Source organism: Triturus cristatus, chromosome 3_2 (genome assembly GCF_964204655.1).
Source record: "Triturus cristatus chromosome 3_2, aTriCri1.1, whole genome shotgun sequence".
Lineage (NCBI taxonomy): Eukaryota > Metazoa > Chordata > Amphibia > Caudata > Salamandridae > Triturus > Triturus cristatus.
In genome coordinates, this window is record NC_140584.1 from 1,008,115,566 (window position 1) to 1,008,142,512 (window position 26,947).

Sequence of the window (26,947 nt, forward strand, 5' to 3'; positions counted from 1 at the left end):
CTTGCAACAATGACTCAGGGGCTATTGCCGTGGTTCAGTCCATTTCCGGACAAGGAAGTGACTAATCCGTGTGTCCCAGCTGTAGTGTCCAACGGCACCCGGAACACAATAAGCAATGTAGCACACTGTGACTGGCATCCCACTAGGTGAGCATCATTGACGGAAGGGGAATCACTGTCCCTACAACCATCCACGCATTCATACATGAATGATGAAAGACATGAACAGCAGTGCGTTACTGGATGTTTATTGCACATCCAGTGGAGTTTTGCAGCTGGAGGGATACAGGGCCATGCCAAGCACACCACACAATATGGGCCCGTGGAGGGCCAGCCAGAGTCCATCTGGGGATGATAAGTACTGCGGAAGAGGAAGGGTACAGTCTGCAGTCTGGTCGCCGTGTCATTGGTCATTGTACAGGAAATGGCAGTCCATGTTGCGGTCCAAGGTGAGTGCAGCGGAGTGTATCAGGCGTCAGTGGAAGGTCATTGGGCCATGTGCGGCACCAAGCAGAAATAGGCCAGATGGCGGAAATTAATGCTAGTGCCTCCTTCTGAACTCAAACCCATCCACATCCTCATCCTTGCATGTGTGCTCTGCCCCACCTGTGAGTGTTGCAGTACTGGCTGCGGCACTGTGTGCCACTGACACATCAGGGGCTGGAGGAGGATTGTCCGCCGCACTGTGTGGCATTTGAAACACCAGGGGGCGGAGATGTGAATGGTGTGGGGGCAGCAGCATTCTTCTGCGCCACGCCTTGTGGCAGCAATGCCATGATGAGGATCTGCAGGGCATGGTAGATCCCAGCTACATTTCGCTGATGTACAGCAGTGGCTGCCACCCTTTCCGCCTCCATCCGCACCATGTCCTCCATGAGCCTCCACATCTGTGCCAGCTCACGGCTGGCATCGCTGGAGCCACTCTGAGCGGACAGGTGTTCTTCTTTCCGCGTCATGACTCCAGCAATGTCAGTCAGGGCTCGTTGGAGACCATGGAGCGGGCCTATACACCCATGGATGGCGTCCAGTTTGGTAGCCATGATGCCGAACCCCACCCACACCTGCTCAACCGTCTCCCTCTGGCCCTCCAGCACACGGCGTTGGAAGGCCATGTGTTGTTCCTGGGGGTCATGGGAGACTGCTGTGGGTGCCTCCTGCTGGGTGGTTTGGGTAGTGGGTGGGGTCTCCTCGATGCAGCTGGGCTGCCTTGAATCTGGAGGTGAGTTGCGGATGATGTCAATGATGTCTTGGAGGGCTTGGGTGTCGATGCTGGGGGTGTCTTCCTCGTCATCAATTAAGAGTGGCTGGGACTGCTCTGCAGGAGTTGTTGATGGTGCCCCTGCAATGTGAAGGGGAGATGGTGTATTACAATGTGTCCACATGTATGTAGCCGCATGGTACATGTTGACATTCACACAGCATGGCATTGTACATTGTGACAGTTTGTGGATCAGGGACATGACCCAGAGTCATTGTGGATGTGCACTGTGCTCTGCTTGATTGTGCATGTGTGCCATTGTGGCCATCTCCACCCATCCCCCCAGTGCCAGGTGGTCACTCACCCTATTGCAGTTGTGTTGTGTCCTGTCAAGCAGTGTCCGGCCCCCGACTCCAGCCACAGTCTCCAGACTGATGACTGTCGACACCAGCTCCTCCATGTCATCCAGCACCAGCTGTGTCGCTGGGCTCCCACCTCCAGTCTGCATTGCTGCCTTCTGGTTGGCTGCGAGTTTCTCCTTGGTCTTCCGCTTGATGTCAATTCATCGCCTCTTGGCCTCGTCCATTGACCTTTTGTGCTCTCTGACAGCATTCACCTTGTCCACGATGTCCCGCCATATTCCATTTTTGGTGCCCAATGACACGTTGGAGGTGACGAACAATTGTTGATGGTGTTCCATCACCTCTGTGACTAGGATGCTGTTTTCCTGCGGACTGAACTTCGTCTTCCTCGTCTTCTTGTCCTTGCCCTTCCCTGTCCCCGAGGTCTCAGGCTGGTCATCCGGGGTGCTTGTGGGGTTGTGCTCCTCCTCTGCGCATGCTCCGACTGCCTCCATGGTGCTTGGGTGTTGGTCAGTTTGTGTTTGAGTGTTTTTTCTACTTTTATAGTGATGTTTCCCACCTGCCATGTGTGTATTGCAGGCCTGGCGATGGTTATCACTGATTTACTCTTCGGGTTTTGGCCCATCGCATGTTTTTTCGCGTTGGGGTTTGTGTTTTTATCGCCCTCGAGGTGCTTGTATTGGCGACATTGTCCGCGTTTTGGGCAGACTATCGCATGGTACCGCCGTGTTGTGAATTCCACGTTGACACAGGGTTATTTTGCCATGATAGGCTGCGATGTGTAAAGTTGCGTTAACATTTTTTGGAGATGCTTAGCACGGGTTCTTGGGAATATACCCCATTGTTGGCTGCAGTGAGATAGTTGAATAGGACAATAAAGATAAAATAATTCCCCTTTTTAGATAGCTTAACATCTACTTTCATATTCTACCACCTGCAGCACATCCAATTGAGGAGGCTTGTGGTGGTGTTTTAATGGCAAACTGTTGTTTTGATAATTAAGCTCATACCTTCGTTTGTTAGTCCTGTGAGTATATTTTGATGTAATATTTGACTGTTTTTTTGTTCAATGTGAAGTGTACATATCTTAATTGCCGCAAACTTTCATTGAAACCTAAGGCTGGCTGATGCTTTCAGATCATTTCTGATAACTAATGAATTTTACATCTGCTCGACTCTTTTGGTAAATCCGTTTTACTTATAGCCGTCAAGCTCTTTTTTTGATTTAATGGAGTGAATCTGAGGTAATCTCATTGTGGGTGACCCGCGGGGAATGGAGACTCCCATTCAGCCTGTCCATTCTTGTGTGCTCTTCCCAACCAGTCCTGTGTGATTTAAAAGAAGTGTGTTTGTCTCAATCAGCGGGTCTTTTGCATGCCAGTCACAATTCTTTCGTTCTCTGCGTGTTAGGTTAACGTCCTTCCGATGGTCCTGATATGTATGTTCTTCACTTTTATTTTTAAATCTACCTTTTGGGTGACCCTTGCTGGGTCAGAGAGCCACTGCTCCTTAATACTACCCTGTAGGTTCTGAACAGTTGTTGTGCTATATTAGTGCCAAAGGCCAAAGAAGGGGTCTTGCGGGAAAGAGAAGAAATAGTGTCTGAGGGAAGGAAGGGACTTTCATTGACTGACTCTTCATTCAGATGGCAGCAGTTTTTTATGCACAGTCATCCACCACTGGTGTTTTATTTTACAGTCCAGTAAAATGTGCAGTTTTTTAGAACTATGAACCAAAAGATCAGAATAATGTTAGGTCTGGATGAAATTTTGTCAGAGTCTTTGTAATAGCTGCATAACAAACATAACGTTAATGCAAATGTTAAGTGGTGGCTATTTTCTGTGTCCCCATCCCACCACCAAATGAGTTCATCCTGATTTGTGTCGTGACTTCGGTTTGTTCAGTTCAGTTCAAAACAACCTTTATTTGGACTAAATAGTCCTTAACCATTTAAAATCTCCATAAATACAACTCCTAAAATCACATTTCATAATAAAATGTATCATAAAATTCACATATTTAAATTCATTGTGATCAATGTGAAGTTCAAGGAAGGCGCGGCATTGGTAGAGAGAAATATTAAAATTAGCCATATTTGTTCAACCCTCAGGTTTTATTCTGGGTATCCATTCTATGATTTGAACCTTCAAACCTACATTTCACTATTCGGATTTCTACAGCTAGTGTTCTTAAGTGTTCTAAATTGGAGGCATAGGAAGTATGTAAGCACAACTCTCATTTTAGCTCACAATCAGAACATTGCTACAGACTTAGAAGCCAGAAATGTTCCAGCACTAAAGTTCAAGTTATTTCAGGTGCTCAGTTTAATGACGCTCAGCATGTTTTAAACATCTCAACATCAAGATGAAGTTACAAGTGAGCATAATTGATTTTGAGCAAAGAAGAAAGAGAAACCGAAGTGAAAATCCTTGACTGATGGAAAGAAATGACTCAAAATGCAGTATGCCTCACAGGCTGGTTTAGTACTGTTAGCAGTGTAAGGAGTACAGCCTTAAAATGACATGCTTTTATTTACTTCTAGGCTTCGTATAGACAGCGCTTGCAGTTGTGTTTGTGAAAGTTTTGTACTGAATATGTCTTAAAAGGGGCTCGAGTCCCGCACCTCAGGAGAAACTGTACAGTGAAGGCCAGTTGTACCACTCCACAAATCAGACTTTCTCATTGTACCAAGTTGTAGCTTAGTGAGCAGTTGTGCAATATAAGTTGCTGAAACCTTATTTCTTTCCAGGCCACTGCATGTTCACTTCTTTTAGCAGTGTCAATATATTGAGAGCTATGTTCCTCCTTTACACACTTTCATGCAGATTCAAAATTATAGTTGTCATTATCTTGCTGACTCATAGGAACGCACAATATATTACCTTCCTCCATAAACAAGCAGCAACACTTTAACAGAGTTCCAGTAACTTATATTGCACAACTGCTCTCTAAGCTACAATGTACAAAAATAAAACACCTTATTATTAATCACTTAGGTGAAACCAATGCATTACCAATGCTAGTCTTGCATGTGCAACTGCATATTTTGATGTATTAAATTTGCACTCCCTAAGGGGCATATTATCAAGGACAGCGTTAAAATGATTGCCGGTTTAGCGGCAGAAAACTGCCGCTAAAGCGGTGATAATGGGCTTGATAATATGCCCTGGAGAATTCCAATAGAAGCCCATGTTGATACAAAAACATAAACCGGCGATAATTTTTAACGCCGTCCTTGATAAAAAGCCCCTAAGTGATTTATTTAGCTCATAGGGGCATATCAGCAAGGCGATTCGATAAAATTATCGCCGCTTTAGTGTCCGTTTTCGGACGAAAAGCGACGGTAATTTTATCTCCCTCTCAGCATGGACACGCTAACGCGTGAATCCATGCTTTAGCGCCTGTTTCCTGAACGCCCAGCTTTGTATCTCTAATGAGATGCAAAGTGGGCGTTACTCCCCAAAATAACTGGAGAAGTGTCGCTAACCGACATTTCTCCAATTTTCAAGGTGTACGCTAACATGCAGAGCGACAAGAAAAGAAGCGCTACCCGCGGTTATCGCTACTTTCCTTACGCTTGTTTTTTTTCTGACTTAGCCATGTAATCCAATGGGAGGTGGATTACATGGCTAAATCCACCCTGCCCTATCAGCAAGGTATCACCAGTCGCAGTGCGATTATCGCTGGATTTCCAGCGATAATCGCACTGTTTTGTGGCTAACGCATGGATTTCTATCGCTTGGGAGATAAGCGTTGCTGATAGCACGCTATCGCCGCGATAGAATCCAGCGTTAGCTGGTGATAATTATCCTCGTGCTAAGAGCACTGAGCGATAATTATCTCAGGCCCTTGCTGATATGCCCCATAATGTTATGTGTGAGTAAATCTCATCATGGACGGGGGTCCCACAGAATGTAGGTTAAAATACCCATAAACTTGTGAATTTGTTTGTTTGCTATCAGGTTTTTGCAAGACGCATCGCATCATTAATACGTGCACTGTACTCCTGTGCTTCGAGGGCGGATGCACCACCAAAAGTGGGGGGGATTATGCAAATGTGTTGCTCCACTGGAAAATATTGTATACAAAAGTTTTAAAGTGAACGTATACTATTGTGAGGTATTGACAGTTGCGTTAAACGTATACCTGTCTCAATTACGCAGGCAAAAGTGCCTTCATATTGGAGGAACTCGGAAGGCACCACAGAAATGCAGCCCTACTATTGGAGAACTGTGAGCGTCATCGTTTCACTGCAGTGCTTCTGGAATACTGTTTAACTTCGCAACGCGTTGAACATTGACCCCCCTGAACGAGGTGCCAATGTATAGGGTAAAATGTCTGACTTTATTTTCCAGAATTGGACCTAAGGTAATCAATCTGGCGCTGATGGGAAAACGTATTTCCTGTTGGTTTAAAGTTGAAAACACCCACAATGGAAGAATTTAATTCCCCCCTTGCCTCATATAATCTTAAATTTCGCTTTGTTTTTTTTTCATTTTTCCTTGATTCCTTGTTTTGTTAACACTTTGTACCATTGATTATGTCTTTTTTATATTTTTTCTGCTCTGCGGTGCATTCACCCTCGTCAGCTCTGCAGGCCTCGCTATGGATTGACGCTTCACCCTAAGCATCCCTGCACGTTTCGGTTATTACTGTACATCATGACTTGATGCCTGGGGATCTCTTCCATAAACCCATCACAACAACATGTTACTGTCAGTTCATACACAAATCTCACCGGCTCATCTGTACTTTCATTATCTTCCGGATGCCTGAAGTAAAACTGTCTCTCTCGAGCGCAATGTTTATTTTGAGGTTGAAAAGATTATGCGGCTTGGTTAATGCGCTGTCATAAACATCCCGGTCTCCTTCGCTTCTTCACTATTTTATTTTTTATAGATTCACATGCTTGGTAGGTTTGTAAAGATCTGTTTGCCGTCGGGTAGCGACAAGTGCGGTAATAACGGTACGCTTCAAGCCCCATGGCAACATCGATGTAGGTTAAAAAACAGTCCCCACCACCAGCCCCCCTTGCCAACGCAGGTTCTCTTAGTATAACAATGAACAGGAGGGGTGAGATAGCGGGCATGAGAGCACTTCTGGCCTAGTGTGAACTTACAATGAATAAAACAACTACCATGACAAACACAGTAAGTAAAGAAGCGTGTAACAATGAGGGGCGGGTGGAACTCATGGAGCTTGACTCTGTGGAATTCCACACAATTACCTAAAAACTCTAAGATTCCGCAGAGTTCCACAAGCGGCGGAATTTTAGCATGTTGCGCTGATTTTTACAGCTGGAAACTTGTTCCATGCTGTAAAATCAGCGCGATTCGCACCACGCGGCGCATTAGAGGGAGCCGGTTCTTTCTGCCACTCAAGTAGATTTTCTACCGGGATGGCAGCTTTCTCACTGTGAAAGGTAGCAACCTGCTGCCACCGCCCGCATTGAGAAATCTCGCGTGGAGGCGTTCTAGTGGTTGAAAAAAATTGAGCTAGGGCTCACAAATTCTTGCTCACCAACTTAACGATGGCAAGCCTCGTGGAGATTTGCTGGAACTGGAATGGGCAAAATTCTGGGAGCTCCATTGATGGAGCAGAATTTTCCACCCACCGCTAGTAGCAACACAAATCTTCATCTGCGACAGATCTTGTTTATATTTGTATTTACCACAACTTCCTGCCTTGTGGGTGTCACTCCGAAAATGGTGATAATCTGACCGGTTGCGGTAGGTGGTAAACTCCACCATCTTTGAGAAACCCACCATATTTCGGAATGGGAAAATATTATGCACAGTTAGAGCCTGGAGCACAACTTTAGATCACCACTCTGGATCTGCGGCAATAAAAAATTACAGGTAGCAGTACCATCAGCTCCACAGTGATAAATTCATTCCCACCAGCGTTCATCATTACTTGAAATAAGACTGGGTAAAAATTGTAGTGTTTTCTGCTGAAAGTAATATGAGCTCTGAGCAGCCACAGCACTTCTGTATAGGCCGAGGGGCCGCACCCCCACCGTTCTCCTTACTAGAGGAGTGTCTGTCAGGCTGAGCAAAGGTGGGCCTGACAGACTCTTCTTGTTCAGGTCACGCAGACCGGGACCTAGACATGCGTTAAAAGCGCACTGTCCTGGCTGCTTGAACTGAACCTTGCCAGGCTGAGGATTTCACAGCCCTGTGGGCGTGACCTCCTCAGCCTGGCAAAAGTGCCTCATGGCCCTTCCCCTTGGGATGAGGGGGACCATCACTGATTCCCTCGGACCTGGGCGCTTCAGTTAGAAGCCCTGAAGTGCCCAGGGCTGAGTGTCAATCAGTGATATCTCATCACAGAGTAGGGTGGGGTCAGCTGTGCATGGGTGTGAGCGAGTGTGTATGTGTGGCCCCATGCCCCCTTCCCTGCTAAAATTACCATCCGCCACTGGCTCTGAGCGATGTTAAGTTGTGTGACAAACAGAACCGACCACCACTATATGAAATGCTGGTTAGGTATAATTATTTTGACCGCTGATGGGGAAAACATGTCAGAAGCATTTATTTCTAGCTAAAATATGGATATTTTCGTGCTTATTCACAAACTGCCTTTTATTAGTACATTTTGTTTTAGAAAATAGTACCTCAAAATGTTATTCACAAACCTATGTGCAGCGGTTCCACCTCTCCAATCTTTTTCTGTGTGGAGATCTCCACCCTGACTATGGAGTCTCCACAAAAGTAGGTATGTGTTTTAATAGTAAATGTGGGAGGGATGGAGAAGTGGCTGGGAAATATTTACAACTATAGGGGATTTAGGGAGAAGTAGGTAGGGGTCAAAGGAGAGCCAGGGAAGGATGTCGGGAGGGACATTGACACCCACCCACAAAATAGTAAGGCCACTCATATTCACAAACTGCACTTTTAAAGTTACTACTTCCAAAAAGGATCCATAACATTGGTGAATGTACTCCAGCTCAGAGCTGGAGTAAGCCCAGCACCACACATGGTCAAGCACTGGTACTGCCTGCAACACCCTCATAGAAATTAATGAAGTTAGGGACTTAAAAATCATCAAGCATTTGTAGAGCGTGCTACTCACCCGTGAGGGTCTCAAGGCACTGAGGGAGGTGGGGGGGGGGGGGAGCTGCTAGTGTTCGAACAACCAGGTCTTGAGAAGTCTCCTGAAGGCCAGCAGGTCCTGGGTCTGTCGTAGGTGGATAGGGAGGGTGTTCCATGTCTTGGCGGCGAGGTGAGAGAAGGATCTGCCACCGGTGGTCGTTCAGTGGATGCGTGGAACGGTGGCGAGGGCGAAGTCAGTGGAGCGAAGCTGGCGGTTTGGAGTGTAGAAGGTGAGTCATTTGTTGAGGCATGTTGGTCCGGCGTCATGGAGTGCTTTGTGAGCGAGGGTGAGGAGTTTGAAGGTGATCCTCTTGTTGACGGGGAGCAAGTGAAGGTTCCTCAGGTGGGCAGTGATGTGGCTGTGGCGAGGGATGTTGAGGAAGAGGCATGCGGAGGCGTTCTGTATGCGTTGAAGTCTCTTCTGGAGTTTTGCCGTGGTTCCCGCATATAGGGCGTTGCCGTAGTCCAGCCTGCTGGTGACGAGGGCCTGGGTGACCTCACAGGAAATAGTTATATTGATTTTAATCCTTTTACCTTAATTTTAAACATATCCAAAGATGTAACCTATTATTTATTATTTTAACATTTTCATTCACTTTTATGTATTTACAACTCAGCATTATAGTAGTGTAACACCCTCTCATAGAACGTAATTGAGCCGGAGACTAAAAATGAAACCCCATAGGCAATAATGATAAATGCAATTAAAATAAATAAAAAAAAGTTTAACATATAAATCATCATAATTTATTGCTAAGCAACATTTAAAAACATAACATTATTTATTTTTAAAATTGTAAAAACCTTTTTTGAATTTTCAATTTAGTGTAACATTAATGTTATTAAAATATAATATAATTAGTTTTTATTAGTTCTATACATCACTTCTAATAATTAATATATAATATTTTCTTTTAATGTTTTTATGTTAGATGGAATTTGTTTTTAATTTAAACATCCGAACCATAGTTTAAATTTAATGTAATATATTCACAATCATTTCTACATTTTAAATACGTTATTAGTGCTGTAGCATGTTGTAGATTTTAAATGAATACATAAAATTAATTAGCAATAATATTTTGCATAAAAATATTTTCCCAATTTTTCTTAAAGTAATAAACTTATTTTTACTTTTCCCTATGGTTTATCGTATGGGGATATACACCCTGGTGGAGGAGGAGGAGTACTGATTGGGTTTATTGGGAAATAATTAACATCTTTGACATGACCAAGGAAGAAGAAGCTGGATGCCATTTACGGTTCTTCCGCCTACATGTTGTGTTATTTCCTCCAAATGGGGAGGTTTCCCCCCTGTTGCAAAATCATCTTGTGTGCCCTGTGCACACCCATTTTCTTCTGACTTGTACTGGTGGTAACTGACTCTGACTGTCCCTTGGTTCTGTCTAACCAGGCCCAGGGCAAATGCTATGTTGAAAACACAAGTGAAAACACATACATTAGGGTACACTATGTGTCAGACCCTATAAGTCCCTAGTAGATATTAGGGCAAGGGGGATTACAACGACCTTAAATTCCCTATTATATAATAGGGCATGGATGTTTAGAGGCCAGCAACCTTTGGTGCACTTGAATGTGTGCACTGCTGAGTGCCTGACGTCATTTTAAAAGCAGTCCTGTTCTGCAGCCCTGCTTTTAAATGTAAATTGTACCCAAAGTCGACTTTGGTGGTAGGGGCACTCAGAAAGGCTAAATCTACATTATTTTGTACATATTAGGTACCCCCAGGGTCTCCCCTAGGTTTCCCAGGGGTATGGGCGGGGGGTCATGTAATTATAAGCAAGGTCCTTAAAAAGAAGTTTTATATGTCCGGAGAATAGATACATTGTGCAACGTTGGTGCCATGAGCACTGTGGGGTGAAGATCCTCATTATTGTTACTGATTCAAGACCCCCACGGTCTCCCCTAGGTTTCCCAGTGGTGGGGGGATCATGTAACTATAAGCAGGGCCTTTATAAAAGATGTTTTAGAAGCCCTGGTGATGGAGAAATTACACATTTCATTTTCCCCATTGTAGATACCTATCTACATGAGATAACATTGCAATAGTTTATGGACGCATAAATATTGCAAGGCATTAAATGCAATATCATTCAAAGGATTAAGAAAATGGTATTGATAAATACAATAATATGCCATTGTTGAATGTGTCCTAAATTGTACAGAAAAGAAGTTATAAGACTTTTTTGTCTGTAAATCAAAATCCAGCCTTCCTGCAGTCTTCCCCGAGTTAACAGGATTTGCCAGGCTGCTTTAATGAAGTGGTAAGTGGCACACCAGAGGAGAGGCTATCTCCCGGAGAGGGCTCTGCTACACAGGAATGCCAAAGCAGAGGAGAGGGGTTGTTAAGAATGAAGCTTCAAAAGAGGAACAGGACAGGCAGGGAATGTCAGCTCCGCCTACCCCATCCCTTGTGATCCAGCCTGAGAGCAGGCTAAAGGGAGGAATCTGCAGTCGATAGGTGGAGGAGAGATATTGAAATGAGCCATATTGGAGGTTGATTTAGCTATTTCTTCCTCTTCTGCTGAGATTTCAGCCAAAATGAATTTTGGAGGAATTGTGCTTTCTGGGACAAGAATTGGCCACATTTTGGCGGAAGTTGTCATGCGGTGGGGTGTTGCCTTGCACCTCATTGGACAGGAGTGCTCTCCTGCTTGACCCCAGAGAACACTGAATAAATATGTGAATGGTACAGAGCCTCACAGATCTGCTGCTTGAAACTAAAAGAAGAAGAATTGCCATGCTGGAAACTGGATTTGCACCACCAGGCCCTGCATTCTGACTGACTGCGCCTGCTGCACTATCTGGAACCACATCCCTGTGGCTGTACCTTGCTTCTAAAGGAGTCAAGGTGTGGACTCCCTGCAAGCTACAGATTAAACAAGCTCACCTGCATCATCACCAGCAAGAGTCCCCTGCCTGGAATGTGTCCAGTGGACTTTTAAGGGGTTTGTCCTGGAGGTCTGAATTTTAGTGTTTGACCAGGAGCTCCCTGAAAAGTCAATCCAGCAAACCCTAACCATAACCAGACTGGTGAAGAGCAGCAGGGGCACTCAGAAGAAAAAGCCCCAGAAAAGCTTCTAAGTGTAAAGGTAAAAATTTGACCGAGGCCTTTCATTTAGTGTATCTGAGAAGGACTCCATCGCAGTCAGTGTGAAACTTAGACTTTGTCTGGGTCAAGCGCGACAAGATGTTCCAGAATGGCGTTATGGGTTTCTAAGTGCTAGAAAGTGTTTAATCTTTAAAAATGTATATCTCCAGTTCTCCATATTGTATTTTTGTCGTTATTGCCGGTAGTAGATGCATATTTACCACTACTAATAGCTCACTTTTCAACATCTCCCATTACGGAACTCTCTTCTCCAAGTGCAGAATCTCAACCCGGCACGTCGGCCGAAGACTTTGTCATTGGGGTGGGGATTTTCACAAAATGGAAATGACATACCAGAAGAGGCAATAGGGCATTTCTAAATCATTCTGAGCCATGCTTTATTTGCCACTACAGCATCCTACTCCTTCATGCTGCTCCTTGTGTTATTTTTGTACGTAACATGGCTGATGGCCTTCTCTGAGGCTGAATTAGACATCATTTCTCAGGGGGTGGTTGACAAGTACCCTCCCCTTTATGGCTGTCCAGAGACCGAGCTGAGCAATGCAGTGCATGCCCAAATTTGGAAGAAGTTTGTCATGTGCTGCCATGCAATGGGTGACCAAACCCGGTGGGGTAAGCTCTGCCATAATCACTGCATGGACTTTTGACTGGCAGAGAACTAAGGCCATGGACATTATGGGCTTGTCCTCACAGTTACATTCCTGGCACCCCAGTCTGACACCACTGTATCACCTGAAAGGTGTCTGTCTGGCCCTCCATCCTCCATACTGGAAGAGTTTGAGCTGGAGAGATAAAGTTTATTTTGGAATTAATCACTTAAGTGAACATGCTTCTTTTGAGAGCAGTGTCCTGTCATGTGTTCGCTATAAGTTTCAGTATAACTGTCCATGTTATAATTAGCAAGTTCTTTTTTTGTGGTTTGAAAGTTTTGAAAGTTAGACTTTTCTAACATGCATGTTTAATGTTTGTTAAGTTTGGAATGACTATTCAACTAATCATGGAATTATGGAAATGGATGTAAAAATCTCTAATTCAGTACCATTTCCATCTTGCCAGTTTTAATTAATACGATGTTAACACTGTGTACCTTTACCTTACTTCCTAACCAACATTTAATTGTAACATTTTACCTTCAAATTTCACTCAACTAATTATTAATTTGTGAAATATTTTATATTTCTTTGAAAACATATAGGCCTGGTCAACATCCTTGCAATGCGTTGTTGTCGTGTTTTGAAAACTCTCTCCTCTCAGATTAGCAATGTGTGGAACATGTTGAAACGTAACAATTTCCCAAAAATGTAGTGGATTATTCACAAAAAGTAGCTCTTCCAACAATCTTTTCTCCTTTAATTGGCTGATTTCACAGATGTTTTCAGATTTTTCTTGTTTAACTATTTGTAAATACAAAAAAGAGTGAATTTGAAAGTCTTTGTTAAAGACTTTACAGCATCAGCACTAGTATTATTGGAAACATTTTCCTTTTAGCAAAAGTTACGTAGATATGCATTTCTGACCCTATTTATTCTAAATAGCTCAATATTTTCACATTATTTTTCAGCAGACTTGGATGGCGGGAGAACATCCCAGCAGGACAAGGGACAATAAACATAAATATCGACTGGGAGGTGAGCATGAAAACTTTATACCGCCAATGAGGAGAAGGAATCAACAACAATCAATGTAGTGTGCCCGCCTGGAGAGTAACAAGATCTGTCACTTAAAGCCTAGGGGAAGATGCTGAAGAGCCAACTGGGGAGGGGTGGTGTAGACACCACCAGTCAGGAAGAGCAAGGTATTGGGTCTCCTCCTGCCTTAGAGCAAGATCCGTGGTGTCTCAAGAGCAGGCTCATGCACCATCGGGCCTCAAATAGGGGTGGGCGGAATTTGCGGAATTAACCTTCGCAAATTATCGCGAGAATGTTTAAAATTATCGCAAACAAGCAGAAATATCGCGAAGATGCGGAAGTTTTTTTCCGGCATGTTCGCGAGATTTTCTGCATGGTTGCGGGTCGCCAACTTACCCATGTGGTTGCTTGCGGGCGCGGCCATCTTGTTTTGAGTTGTTCTCGCGGTGCATGATCGCGAGAAGAAAGACGTGATCGCGCGACGCATGACGTCACTGCGGGCGCGAACTGTCGCGAGACAGCGCAAATGGCTAAAAACAATACAACATCTCATGGAGAACGCGACCGGATCAAGAAAACTTGTCGGCGAACGCAGGGATTCAGGTAAGGCGATCGCGCGCGTGCGAGAATGTATTATTTTACAGCGCGAGCAAGAAACAAATTATCGCCAAGCTGCGGAAACCGGAATTTTTGACATTTTCGCGCTCTCCGCGGAACGCAAAAATGTCAAATTATCGCAATTTCCGCGAACGGAACGAAATTTTTGCCCAGGCCTAGCCTCAAACCGACCTGTGGTAACTCCTGAGGCTCACTTTCCATCAGTCCCTTCAGCTGCACCCCATGCCCAATCATCATCCACTCCTCCTACTTCTGACACCTTACAACCCTCTTGGGCAGCCCACTCCCTTTCCCCTGATTATGTGTTCTTGGCTGCTCTCAAGGAGGCCCTGAGGCCAAATGGAGAGGTTCAGGTAGTGATCTCTTGGAATACCCGGGACATAGTTGCTTAGGTTTGGATACACCAAGAGATAGTCACTGAACAGCTCTGAATGGTATGTGGCCTCATGACCTCCTTGATAACAGGTCTAATGTTGCTTTTGCCTGCCCACACCACCACACCTCTTATTGTACCATCTCCCAGGTCATCTGCATTCCCTTTTTCCACTCCCACCCCTGTTTGTCCTGCTTCTCGTGGGCTGTTTGGCCAGCCATTTCACATCTGCATCCGAGGAGGACTTTAAAGTTATGGTAAAAAAAGAAAATGAGGATAGCCACAAAATTTCCTCCCTAAACCTGGAACATGATACCTCAATTCCCTCAATATGTCATAAAATAATGTGTCTTAGGTAACTGTAGTGTGAATTGTAAAGCAGCCAAAGGGAATGCTTAGTTAGGTAGATGCTTTGTACATCATAATGCAGTTTTAAATGCATGTAACTGAGAATAGAACTTACATAACACTTTCCGATGCAGTTAAGGCACCATTAAAGATTTTCTTTTTCACAGGAGAGAGTGAAAGAAGCTGCACAGTTGCAATCTCCCAGGTACTACACTATCACTAAAGGCAACTGCGGATACAATCGGCCTTCCCGGTGGTGGATTTTTATGCACCTTCGCAGCTCAGACATGGTGAACAGAGCTGCGGACAGCGATTGAAAAACTACCAAATACATGTAGCGAAAAACAACTTTTGAAGCTCGAGCAAAGATGGATTTACCGTTTGTCAAGCGTTGCACACGGGTTGAATGAGGAAATCCCGTGGACAATGCTGATGTAATACCATCAACAATAGAAAAATAATGACACCGGTTTGCCATCTTCATTTGGAAAAGAGTAGGGTGGATAAAAATTAGAGCTCTGTACACCAAATAAACATCATTACTCTCCAAAATTCCAGAATATTAATAGTACACAGTAATAAAAGAGAAAGTCCAATATAAGACCATCAATCACATACCTACATGTGGAAGACAACCGTGTGATCGGATTGTTTCAATTAATTTTGAAGCTCATATCAAGGGCTATACAATTGCCTACCCCTGTGTCTCAATAAAACTTTATTGCTCACATACACGCATATAACAAAATATCAGTTACATACAACTACGCAGAACAATGCACTACAACCGAGTGTAAATGTATGAAAAACTTTAATTTACCAACACTTTATTAATGCAATAATTTTGGCTGTAGGAATACTTTATACACTCCATGAAATTGACATGCGAGCATACAATTTAATACTACACTTCCAAGAAGCCAATGCCCCCCTCAGGCGCCGGAAAGTGAAATTGCCGGCAGAGACACGCTAAACGAATCAGGAAGAGGCGTACAGAACACGCCCTTCCTAACTAACATGCTAGGAAAAGACCAACAAGGTATTTAAGACGCCGCTTCACCATTCATGATACTCGGCGGCGGGCGGTGTGTGAACTATAGGTAGACAAATGGTGTCCGATCTTTGACAAAGTAAGTCGTATGCATGAAAATGATGAATGTGGTATGCTAACCTTCAACAAAGGGAAATTTATTGATGTGAAGGTGAAGGGCACAATCGTATGAATTGAGTGAGAATTTCATAGACAATAATGAAAAATCGGCACAGAAGGGATGCGCCTTTGCCAGAACTTCGACTCGGTACATGAATATCTTTGTTTGTACAGAAACTCAAGGTGAAAAGTATCACCCAATACAGAAACAACGTAGGGGCACCCGTATTAATAATACGATGACGGGAGATGTGTGCGAGTGTAATATGTTTACACGTAGAGCGTTGTAAATGCAATCATAACGAGGTCACCCGTTTCTTTGACCTGCTAAAAGTGCGATAACGCAATAAGGTTGATGAAGATATTTAACCTCTGCAGTACACTATAGCATGGTGAAATAATATAAGTGAATGCCATAGACAAAATCACGGCAAAGATACCTTCTAGGAAACAGTATATGTATCAAATGTTTCCCGTTGTTTAAACAATAAGAGTGAGGTCTTAGCAGAACTTCAGGTGACATAAGCATAAGATCCTAAGGGGTATATAGATTAGATAGTTCTACTGATTATGATTAAACAAGAAGATACTACTATCAAGGCTTACCAAATAAGAGGGTCCATTTAATTTTTCCTTTTTTAGTGTGTGACTACAAGACGACACCATAGCACACAAGACCCGCATGGTGCTCAGTAGCACCATACAGTAGGTGAGAACAGTCAATGATAATGTTATTATGCACTATTTTACATGGAATAACACCCAGACCGGTACCATTGGTGTATGATTTTACTTGGGTCACAAGTTTGTTCATCACAGAGCATGTCCCTCGGAAGAATAATACATATGACGGACAATATATACGATTTGACGGTTAAACTGTTCGATAGATTCAGTACATTGACTTGCACCGTCTGTTTTTTAACTTCTTTTAGCACAATTACAGAGATCACAATGGGAAACAAACAATTTTTGAGGTAGCAGCACTGGTGACGTAATAGTCCGTAGATAATTATCACCTAAATCACTAAGTGCATTGAACAAGTCACGGCGTGAACAGTATATGTACAATTTACCTATACGAGATCCCCAAATACAAATCTATTTGTCCAAATTTTCTTGTTTCTTTTGTATTCTAGAAAAACTACTAGATGAATAAGGAATATAAGTAAGTGCATAGGCCTCATTCTTGTTTTGCATGAATAAATTGCTAAACATAAGGCAGGGATACCGAAGAGTAGACATTCTAGCCCTGAAGAAGGCCCCAGACCCGGAAGGGCTTATATTGAGGACCGAAACATGTTGGCATTTTAAAGAGGGTATATTTGAATAAATTGAATTCAAAAGAACCCCATTGATTTCACGTTTTATCTTATACCCCAGGTACCCTAGGAATAAAGTATAGAGTTGGGGTATACCTGTAGGTATTTTTATTATATCACCCATCTGGTTCCCTGCACAACCAGTCGTTACTTTATATAAGAACTCCCATAACATCTTTGGTTGAGTCCGCCCAGGTAGTACCAGCTTACCTGGGTGTGTAAAGACGCCAATGATGAAGCATGTCACTATTAGTGAGTGAGTCGTCTTCTCCAATATCTTTGGATATTCCATCACCCAAAGTGGTTATGTATTAGGACATATCATTTGTTCAGGGATCCCCCGGTAAAAAATGGAGTTTTAAAAATCTGTATATCCCGTTGGGGAGAACAGAAAACAGCAATTGCCTTTAGTGATAGTACCATTAAAGATTTAACACAGATGAAAGTTTGGCACGGGTATGTGATCCAAAATGTGTATATTTTTTATTAGGACAAAATGGTTACAGTGAAAGTTAGCAACAAAAAATAAATGTGCATAAATGTCACAGTTATTTTGAAGGGTTTCTTTTACTACGCAATGCTAGTGGTGAGAATGGATGAGACTGCTTGTGTTGCTGGGTGAGTTGGTGGGGGTTGTGTTGATGTTGGAGGTTGAGATGGTGGTGCAGTTGGTTCTGGTAGAGCTAGTTGTGGGAGAGGTATGATATTTGCAGTGGTCTGTCCCTTTAATGCTCAGGTGTCTCTGTAGATTCACCTGCATGTGTTGCCCAAGAGGTCCTCATGCTAGAACGAGTCACTGCAGCTACAACTGCAATTTACACTGCTGCCTTTGCAGCTTCAGCAGCCAATGAAATCCCTGCAATGTGTATTCCAACATATTGGTGGCTCAGTGTATAAATACCATGAGCCCGTGGTAAACTTGCTTTAAGATTTGCCACTTTTCCCCAAAGTAACTACTCTTTAATAGTATACCCTTTTGAGTCTCTGAATCTATTCTGGCTCCAATAGTGTCAATACTCATTGTATGACTGAACACAATAATGTGAATTGCACACTAAGGGCCTGATTCTGATGCAGTTTGGAAAGCTTCCCGGCCGAATGCGTTAGGGAATGGTTTCCAACCGAATCAGATCGGGAGAGTCCAACCGACTGAGTACGATGCATCCGGATGCCTCCAGATACGATTTGGTTGGACTCCCATTGACTTCAATAGGAGCCTTTGTTCCGACTGTATGCATAGGCTCCCACTGAAGAATGGGGTGGCTGGGAAAATCGGGCACCCTGTAGCGGGTACCCCCTGGTGCCTGCCACACTGTGCATGGCTGGTAAGAGGGGACCCATAGGTACCCCCACAGGCCCGATTGGGAAGGCTCCAGGTGCAGGGGGCCCACTAAGGGCCCCCAAAGTCTGATTCCGACTGCAGATTCGAGGTGGATGGCACAATTCGGAAAGGCTGTCCAAATCCAGCATCGTACTTGGTCATACGGAAACGAGGCCCGTAGAAACATACGATTTTGCTCCGTATGGCTCGGTCATTCCAGATGCTGTCAGGTTTGGATTGAGATATTCCTAACGCCTAACTCGCATCATACTCAGTCAGTCAGAAACCTTTCCGAGTCAGACAGAATAACAAGTTCCTGAACTGATTTGGCCTGAGCAAATGCCGTTAGGAGGCCTTTCTAACCGCATCAGAATCAGGCCCTAATTGTGAGGAATTTTGGATCTGAATTCTCAAGTGCCAGAATTAGAGGTTTCAGTTCAGCCAGCTGTGCTGTTTTGCTGCACATGTAGCGGACTATTGATGGTTTGTTCCAACTGCAGGCTGGGCAGAACCATCACTGTAAACTATAAAGTCGTGCTGATCTAGAGGCATTATTAGATTGGGTAGAGGGTATTCTTGTTCATATTGAAGGTAAGCTTGTGTTTGTAGTGTGGAATCAAATCAAATATGTAGTCTACATCTGTTGCTGGTAATGAATTGGCCCAGTGTATCCATCTAGGACGTGTTCGGGATGCTGGCCTTTGCGATAGGCTGTAATTGGAGTCACGACAATTATGTGCTTCCCCTGGGCCAATGAACATTCTCTCACTACATCAATCTGTACCGCTATCAAAAATGTGTCTGTTAGTGCAAAACGCATTTCCCATTGGAATATAAATGTGATTAATATGCAATTGGTATTGTGTCACCTTTGTCGAATGCATAACCAGTGGTCCCCAAAATTATGCGGATTACCAAATTGTTGTTTTTTCACATGTGTGAGTGTTTTGCAACTAAAATGTTGGTTTGTACTGCATGCAACATCAGTGTGTGTTCTAATGTCCAATGTGAGCTTGAAAAGTCTGGATGGATCAGATAATAAAACAGTTTTACTGATAGATATGTTCTGCCTATGTTCTGAAGTCAGAAGAGCATTGGGAGTCCTTCGGTTTCACGTACTCCTCAACTTGTGCTCTGATCATACTCCTCTCTCCGAGCATTTTTCAGATGACTCTGAAAGGAACAAGAAGGACGTTTATCAGTATACTGTTCCCTACAGGCTGTTTAATTGTTTCTCGGTTTCGCAAGTTATAGCTCTTTTCAAAGGACTCCTGTGGAGGAAATCCACCCCATGGTTTAGTTTTTTCTTTTTTTTTTCATTATCCCTGCACTTTTTAGAAGACCCTGGTGCCTTTTTTGAGTTATCCTTTTCATAATTACTCCTTAGTTGTGGTTTATTGATTGTGCATTTACTGCCATAAATGTTGCCCATGAATAGCATGCCTTTGTTCTGTAGGCATCGTATGCCTCTACCACAAAGCTAAAATCCCGACCCATAAGGGAGAGCTCCTTTTGTCGCACAATTTGTGGCACTACATGCCTGCAGTTTAGTGGTATGTTCACTGGTGATGCATTAGCCATTTTATTTGATTGAATTCAGAGAAATTTACTGCAATGGGTTTATCCATTTACAGTTTAAGCTTGAACAACATACAGGCAAAAATAGGGGTTCCCTATTTAGCTGAGGAGGATTCATCCCTAGCACCATGGACATCTCCAGTAAATTGGTGAATAAGGTCTTTGGACACACTTCAGAAACTACTCAGGAGACCCATTAAATAAGTACCCAAAATAGAACGTTGGTGGCACCATGTTGTACGATTCCTACTATTTCAGTAAGACTGTATGTTTGGGCAACATAAGCGGGCAAACTATGTGGGCCTAGATCCCCTCATACCATCAGAATATGTTGACCTCTAAACATTACAAGGTACTGGATAGTGTCCGCAACCTCAGAACATGACAACCCTGATTCCTCAAGGAAAATATGGAAACAGATCTACGCTTGAAGCAATTGGACTCTTGTGTAAAATATGTGTGCCACAATGATTAACTGAAAGAAACAAAACAAACTTACCAGCATTACAAGAACGGGAAGAAGATGAACAATACAACCATTGTGCTGTTGCCTTGATCATATGAATACATATATTTAGACTCATACCTAGGGCTTCCTTTCCTGGTAAGCACAGGGAGTGCAGGTCTTTCAGAATACCTTACAGTGGTCTAACTCCCATGCACGTGTCATCTGGCAGCCAGTCATGATATAGAACAGGCCACCGTCCTTCTCTGGATAGTGACGGGATTCTGCTGGGCTAGAATTCAGTCACGGGGCAACTTCGACAACCCATCAAAATGCTCCTCTGCTGTAACAAAGGCTAGGTGCAGTTTATATAATAAAATGGACCCATTTGTTCTGTGCCTTAGCTCTAGTCTGATTGTCATTGTTGATCCTACCCACTAAGAGCTGTCTCTAAAGGACAACAACAAACAACGACAATTTGGGTAGTATACTAAGTCCTTTTACAGAATGTTCCAAGGCCTGATAATGTTCCAACGAAGAAGTGTAAGTGTAAGTAACCCATCTTCTGAGAACATTTTCCCATACAGACGTGCAAGCAAATGTGTGTTAAAAGTAACCCTGGGCCTAACACTACGCTTCGCCCACGTAGTGTACGTAGCGCTGCCTGCTACGCACACGCCAGGGCGAAGCGTAGCTGCCTGCCGCCCGCCACCCGCCTCCCGCCCGCCCTCCTTTTAAATCATATCCGCATGTAAAATAAATAAAAATTAAAGAGACTTACCTGAAGCGTGGTGTCTCCGGGGCTCCCTCTTCCTCATTTCCAACTTCTTCTGACAAATGCGCATGCGCGGACGCCCGCGCATGCGCATTTCTCGCAAGAAACATAACTTAAGAGTGGGCAGTTGGACACTGCTCTTTTCTTTTTCTTTATTCAAACACTTCCCATTTTCCTATAAGAAAAACAGACTGCGTTAATAAAAAATTACTTTATTTGAAAGCAATCATAGACATGGTGGTCTGCTGATGCTAGCATGCCACCATCCCTGTGATGGCAACATTTCATAGTGGGTTGCCATTTGCAACCTACCTCATGCATATTAATGAGGTAGGTTAAACTGCGACCCAACTACGAATCAGAATCTGATGAACCAACATGTTTCAGCGGTGTTGAGACAGAATATAGAGTTGGAAATGTCGACTTACACAAATATTGAGTTGGAAAAATCAGAAATATCAACAGCAAGAACATTGTGGTCAAGCATATCTAATTTAAGGTAAGAAATATTGTTTTTTCAAATTATAGAAGTCATTAAAATTGTTTGCAAAAATAATGGGGCTGATAAGGATGGCGGTGAACCCGCCACAACAGACTGTCGGTGGTGGGTTCACCGCCATCGTGAGGCCATCTACCGCCAGCCACATTATTATGGCTGTCGGAAACTCAGACCGCCAAACTCCTTGAGCCTGCTGGTGCGGTGGAGGCCCTCAGCATGTAATACAAGCCAGCGGTGCCTAGCAGGCACTGCCGGTCAGATTACGATGCTGGCTCCCCACCAGCCTTTCCCTGCCAGCAGCACCCGCCGCTATGTAAAATATGGGAAGTGCGACTGCCGATGCGGAGGTCGCATCGTAATTCCCCCTTTGAGACCGCCACCTTTTTGGTGGGCGGTCCCACATTCCAATACGATGGTGGACGGACTGTAGTCTGTCTGCCATCGTAATCACATCCATAGTTGTTCAAAATATCGATCTTTTAATTACTGTTATGTATTTTAGTTTATATTTTAAATGTATGTGATGTATGTTTTTTGTATAAGTATTGTTTATGTTTTTTAATATATGTGTTACATTTTTAGTAGTTATCAATTTTATTTTAATTAAATTTTGCGTTTTTTAGTTCTGTAGCGGGTTGTGGGTTTATAGGGGTATAGGTTGGGAAGTAATTACAACAAATTTTGCAAAAAGGTAGCCCCTGACTCAGAAAGAGACCTTTTTTAAAATGGTGTAAATCCGTTCAGTAGTTCCTGAGAAAATCAAAAAATAGAGTTAAAAAAATCGATTTCCCATAGGAAACTTTAGACACGATTATAGCAAAAACTGCTGAACGGAATTACACCAAATTAAACCGAGGCACAAGAAAACAGAAAAACAAATGCGCAAAACAGGAAAAGGGGGCAGGGTAGGAACACCCTGACCCCCTAGGCCTGCTCAGGGGGTCCTAGAAGGACCGTCTGAAAATAAAAAAAAACAAAGCACGGGCTCCTGCGCTTTGTGTTAATAAAGCCCCCGGGTGGGCCAGGTCCCGGGGGCAGTTGAAATAAAAAGTGTGGGGGGACCCCAATCGCCCCCACACTTGCCCCGGGGACCGCCACCGGGGCTTGATGAAATAGGCGCGGGGGCACGCCACACCCCCGGGGCAAATTTTTAAATGTGCCCCCGGGGCTTTCATTAATTGTAAGCGGGGTGCACACGGCCCCCCGCAGCCCCGGGGCCCGTCACCCCCCCCGGGGCTTTTAATTTTTTATTATGCATGATGTCATCAGTGATATCATCAGTGATGTCATTTGAGATGCCATCAGTGATGTCATCAGTGATGTCACTGACCATGTCATGAGTGATGTAATATGTGACGTCATCAGCAGTGCATTGCGGGTGCGCGAGTTATAGTTAGCTGAACTAACTATAACGTGTGAAATGTCAAACTAACTATAACTTACCCTGAAACCTATGGTTTTTTCAGTGAATTTCTAAGGTTTTTAAATGCTAATTCCTAACTATAACGTGTCTGAAACCTATGGTTTTTTCAGTGAATTTCTAAGGTTTTTTAAATGCTAATTTTTAACTATAACGTGTCTGAAACCTATGGTTTTTTCGGTGAATATATATATATGTATTTTTATATAATGTAAAGCTAATAAAATAAATAAAAACTAATAGTTTATCAATTGTTTTATAGTAAATATGTATATATATATTGAGTATGCTTACCTTGTTATTTTTGATCTCACAGGCCCACTGGGGCTTTTGCTTTCTGATATAATTTTTTATCACTGGAACATTATTGAGGTATATGCATCCCTCATTTTTGTGTAGCTAGTACAAAAATTACATATACTGATATAACTCTCTCTCTCTATATATATTGTTTTGCATCTAGTGTGCATTTGACCCAAACTGTTTGAATTTTTGCACACAGAGCGTTCACTAAAAATCATGATGTCTGGGGTGTTACCTAAACTATCCAAAAATGTGTATGTGACAATAGCAAAAGAGAACTGAGATATTGGAAGTCTGTTGCCCAGATCTATTGTATAACAGCAGTCGTTCTCTTTTCTTTTCTTTATATTTCTTTATATTTTCCTAGATTTTGAAAATGTGTATGGATACATTATGTCACTATGTTAGGCTTGTGACATCTTTTCAAAATATTTTGCACTTTTTTGTTTAATCTAAACATTGCACTGAATTATCACTTCTATGTCCATTACGAGCGCGGTTGCTGTGACAACCTTCCAAGCGACTCATGCATTTATTGACTGATGTGAGTTTAGTCCGGAGGTGTGAAAAAGGCGGCTTGCTGTTGAAACGCGTTGTGGCCCTCTTTTTGTTAATAAAGTAAATGTTCCTGTTTAATCCTCACGGAGTTGACGCCTGTCCTTTTCGTTGTGGCCGGACTGTTATATATTGAAGATTGCCCGGAATCTCCACGCCAACGCTCCTTGATTTGGAGCACCGCATAAACCGAAACCCTGTGGAAAGTATCTGTAAAGATAACGCGGAGCACCCCGCAGCAAGCATTTGTCCCACCGACCACGTAACTCACATTGTGGTGATTCCTGCAGTTTTTCCAGATAATCAGAGGGTGGTCGGAACAGCAGGTAGGAACCAGAGTGTGAGCAAGTTGGTTGTGCGTGTGATGTTACAGTGGCTGATGGGAGAGGTAGTCCCAAGTATTTGATATGGGCAGTGAGAAACAGGAACGTTTCAATCTTTAACAATAATGGCCGAAGAATGGGTCCGGGAGCGGGAAAGGGCATCGGTGGATATATTTAGCGATGATATACCAAGCATATCTACCACGTCAGCACAGGGTGCTGGAGTTTCTTTAAAACCAAATAACATTTCAAAAATAATGTACGAGTTGGAAAAATTACGCGAACTGGAGATTTCTAAGTGGTGGGAGACTAAATCACTTCAAAGATATCTGGATGTAGGGCGCATACCAAGGGGTTTGCGTATTTTAGTAGCTCCTACCTATGAGAACCCCGATCCTAATATGCTACGAGAATGGACCGAGAACAGCGCCGAGTCATCTAAAAATATGTGGCAAATTCTTATAAAGTATGCTATTAGTGATCGGGTAGCCATTCTGCTAAAAATCACAGCTTTACAAAAAGAATTGGAAAAATTCTCTAACAAAGAGGAGGTTGCCAACTTGGAAACGGAAATGCAGAAACGCCTAACCAAACATGAACAATCGATAAGGAAAGAAAAGCAATACAATTTCAAAGAGATAAGCGGGACTATCAAAATGGTAACATTTATACTTTTTCTAAAAAGTTTGAGAATATCCGCAGGCAATAATTATCCACAGTGGCCAATGTACCAAGAACATCTGTAGTTCCCAGTGGCTCTGAACTTAGCTCTGATGTGGAGTCAGACTTAGAAAAGATCTCTACGGGCCAGACACCTTCGATAATTCAAGAACTAGGTTTCATATGACTGGAACGTATCATGCACCTGCGACCCCGACCTCCAAAACAAGATCAACCAAACAAGGGGCGTGGACAAAGAACAGGAGGTGCAAGAACCGGCGATGGGGCAGACAGCGCAGGCACATCAACGAAACAGAACAACAGACGTACAAAAAGGAGGCAATACTAATGGAGAATATTGACAACACAGTAATAAACCTTACCGACATGGCACTCTCAAAAGAAGAAGAGAACATTCTCGCTCTTGGCCTCACGTGGTGCGCACCCACTAACTTTGACTCTGTTCAAAAACGGATAGATGTTTTTCATTTTGTGCGTAAACTTAAGTTACAAAAATATTTTATGAATGTTTTTAACAATGCACCTAACTTAGGATCTAGCAGTAATGCTAACGAACAATTTATAAATGTAAATGTGAAAGATATGACATTGTTACATGACTTGGCTGAAATAGAGTCTGGGGATGAATTACTAAGAATATCCTCTGATATGCATGCATCTGAATCAGGTTTGGATATCTATGGTAGCATTCGTACTCCCTATAAACCCAAGTCAGTGTTTTTACCGAATATACCCAGAGATGGACTTGACATCTTTTCTGACAACCTGATCAAAGATCTCAAAGATCTGGCTATGAAAGCGAGTAAAGACTTCATCTGCACCAACCACAACAGAAGGACAGATTATGAAAAATCTAATGTCAAAAATAAAGGAACGTCAAGATATTGTTGTGAGATGGTCTGACAAGGGCGGCAATGTGGTGCTATGGCCACTTGAAAAAAAACAACAATGAAGTTCTTAAACACCTTCAAGACAAAGATTGTTATTGTGGAATAAGCCCGACTACTATTATGAGTGTTAAGGAGAAATTTCATAAAGCGCTCTATGAGTGGAGATCTAAAGGACTTTTATCTAAACATGAACTAGATTTTCTCAAAACTGATTACCCAGTTACACCCCTGTTGTTCCTAATACCCCAAATTCATAAAAACGCCACTAATCCCCCTGGAAGACCTATAATTTCAGCTATAGGGGGATTGTTTGAAAATACGTCCAAATACATAGATTTCTTTCTGCAGCAACGTGTGTGGGAACTCCCATCTTTTATAAAAGATAGAGGAGATTTCCTTACTAAAATCTATGATATTCAATGGAAAGATAACTATGTTCTGATGACTTTAGATGTCAACTTGTTATACACGAGCATCAGACACAAAGATGGACTAAATGCCCTCAAATACTATCTGGGGAAAAGACCTGTGTATTACTACCTACACACAACTATGTTATTAGAAATAGCTGAGTGGTGTTTGGATAGCAATATTCTCATCTTTGATAAGTTGGTTCATAAACAACTTCGTGGCACTGCCATGGGTACCTGCTTGGCCCCCAGCTATGCTAATTTGCATATGGGCTGGTGGGAGGAGCAGGTATTCATGACCTCGCACAAAGAAGCCATGACCAACAATGTGTTGTTATATGTTCACTATATTGATGGTTTATTTATTTTGTGGCAGGAAATTGTTGAATCAGCACAAACATTTGCACATGAAATTAATGAGAACTGTCTGAACTTAACCATTACTAGTAACATCAGCACTGAAAAGATTTACTTTTTAGATCTTGAAATCTTTATTGAGAAAGGTAAAATTCAATCGAAAAC